The sequence below is a fragment of the Exophiala dermatitidis genome, assembly GCF_000230625.1.
Source record: "Exophiala dermatitidis NIH/UT8656 unplaced genomic scaffold supercont1.7, whole genome shotgun sequence".
NCBI classification, from domain to species: Eukaryota; Fungi; Ascomycota; class Eurotiomycetes; order Chaetothyriales; family Herpotrichiellaceae; genus Exophiala; species Exophiala dermatitidis.
The window spans coordinates 2,424,573-2,427,648 of NW_008751652.1; positions in this window are offsets into that span (position 1 = coordinate 2,424,573).

The window sequence follows — 3,076 nt, forward strand, 5'->3', positions numbered from 1 at the left end:
GGGGGGGGGCCGCCTGTTCGGCCCACGACTACTTTCACACTCATCCATCCCTGTGATTTCGAGTGTGGTGATGGTCTCATTGATCGTCACGCATTCCTCGTGAGTATAGATCAAGTGCCTTTCCCACCCCGAGGACGGACCATGACGCTGACGGGGCTTCGGGATCTCGGGCTTGACCGTCACAATTGATCAGATCTTGGATATCCATGCCACAGCGAGTGCTGTACCGCCCTCGTCGGCGCTGTCACATAGCTTGATCATGTTTGCTCCCGAGGCTATGGCGGCGGATGGCTAAACCAGGGTTGAAGCATGTGATTTCGAGAAGGGCCATTTGACGTGGTTGAATGAATGATTCTAGGCTGGTGCTGAAGGACACTGCGCGGCAGCCGACGACGAGATGTGGAATCAACCATCGCGAACATAGATGCTCCTCTTCAAAGATTGAAAAAATCTCCTCACCGAAGCAATATCTCTGAAAGCGTCTCCACATTGATCTCTATGGAGAATACATGCGCTGCGGGGGTGTGTGAAAGTGAGAAGAGGGCGAGTCGCGAGCAGGCCGTCTTGATAGCGGCTTACCGTCTGCGTGAACGTGCCGAGCTCGAAGCAGTTCGACCATTGCTTGCGCTGCCAAGTGCTTGACCAAGACACTGTTAGGGCACAAGCTCGGATATTGCGGCACCACGTAACGAGTCTCACCATATTGATCCCGCCTGGGATATACCAAACAAGCCCACAGCGAATAGTCGCCAGCATTGCATATCATGTACCTATAAGTTGTGCTACGTCACAAACATGACACGCCAGCGGTCCATGAGCATGTTGTGGTAGGACTATACCAGAATGGACTTGTTCCTTCTGATCCTCATGGCTGCTCTTCGAATAATGGGCACCCAGATGGGCAAAGGATACATGATAACGCAACTTCTTGCGCCAATGCCGAAAGGCCAAACAGCTTGCTGTGACGGACCGCCGTAGGATCCAGGTAGGTGCTGACGCAAGGACAGTGACTGTGATCGGAGAGAGCAACTCCGTACCACGACATCCTGTTTAGGACGAATCCAAGACCTGGCGCACTTTGACGGGCCATGAAACATTATGGTTCAGGTTGCAGAGCTCGTGATGCGGGTACCAGCGTTAGGCGCGGGGTAAAGCCACCGCCAACGCAATCTGACCTGTAAGGTGCTGGGGGAGACATTCTTCGCTGTGTGCCAGTGGCTAGTCAAATGAGCTGGAGGTGTGTAGCGCATGATTCGTTACACCAGAGGGCCAAGTGCCCAAAACAACCGAAGTCGACTTGCTTAACAAGATTGGTGACCTTTCTTGAAAGGGTCTAGATGATTTTTCAGGAGCTGGCTGATGAGTGCAGCACCGTGCGATAGTTGCGCAGATGGACCGCATGACTCATATCGAAGCTAAAAAGAGTTCGTGCTCGAGCGTACTGTTGTAGGTTTTGGACCCTGCGGATTGCGCCCCATGCGAGCGTAAGCGCTCGCTCTCTGACTTAGAACAGGATCGCCCGTCCCAGGTCGACCTGATCTACATTCACGTTCGTAGGAAGGCTGCGACCGGTAACATCGACGCAGCGGAGTTGTTACCACGAGTCATATTGCTCGTTCATCATCAGTGCCCAAGTTACTCCCAACACGCATATGCTGTTTGAAACTGCTGGCGACAACATCGAAGTGGAGACGAGGTAGACCAAATAATAATTGGTGAGCAATCCATTCATGGGAGGGTCAGGAACGCAAAGCTACTGCAGACGACCGTCGAGTTAAGCGGCCCATTCCTCTGAGTAGCGGGAGATCATTCGCCGTTATGATGGCCTTGGCCCTGTTAGGTATAACCTGGACAGCTTTTCAACAATGCGGTGCTTTGACACGATGTGCTAATGCTAGGATGGTCAACCTTCGAAAGTGCAAACTGGCATGCTGACGTCGCCACAGGAATTCCTGGAATAGGTACAGAATATCCCTTGCATGATCGCACGAGGGTTGGCATTCCAGAATACTGTCCAAAACGTGGCACTATTGGCGTTGTGTCGGATGAAGTGGCCGGCTTGACCAGAGAATCTGCTGATGTGAATCTGCTGTTGCACAAATTCCCATGCGGATGCCAGAGTTGTCTCGAAATTTTTCTAGACCCGTGCGTCTGCAGTTTGCCGTGTGTCAATTGAAAAATTCTGATATGGCTCGAAGCAGGAGAGCACCCCGGGCCATGGTTGGGAGTGGCGACTCCTCAGGGGTTGTGGTGTGATTCAGCCATTCAGGACAACGTGACACCCCACGCTTTCACCACAAGTCAGTCGAGAGTCAAGGCCCTGCTGTCAAGTTCGTCGCAAGCCTAGAGGCAAATTTGCTTGGTGTGTGGGATGAGGATCTGGCTAGGGACAGGGCTAGGGGCTTGTCACACTGCAAGCCACAATCTGGAGAAAGACCCAGTGACAATGGGGTCTGCTTGCCAGTGCGGGTCTTCGCTCTCTTTTAGGTCTTCGCGCTCTTTTGCTGCGACTGCTGGTAAGAGGCGATAAAAAGGACAATTGTTGAGGGACGCTCAACCAAAAAAACCCAATTCCGACTAACTGTCGGAGAAATCTCCTAGGCGTGACCAGTACCTAAGAATGGCCAGATTGCAAGTCCCCAGGGCTGAGCAGGAACTGCCGACTCGTGACGAGTCAAGCGGCAGGTCAAGGCCAATCATGAGGCGTCTCAGCTACCTACCTTAGGGACTGGCGGCCATGAAGAGTGTGTGGAGCAGACCTTAGGAACAGGTCCGTGTACGCTCTGTGAACGATGGACGTGTCCACGAGCAAACGTCCGTCTCATGTTTGACAATCATGCTTCTTACGAGGCCACTCCCACTGCACCATAGACAATATTTTCCTACTGCGTCCGATGACTGCTGCCCAGCTCTTGATGGTCTGGGTACGGGAGATCAGGGAACGGCTGGCTGCAGGTTGAAGTCGAATTGGACAGTGCCTTGATTGCATGGATTGAGAAGAAGCGAGGATTTGGGGAGCCCTTGTTTACACAGGATTTTTCATCTAGCCGGTCTAGCTGGAACAAGGTTGGGGGGG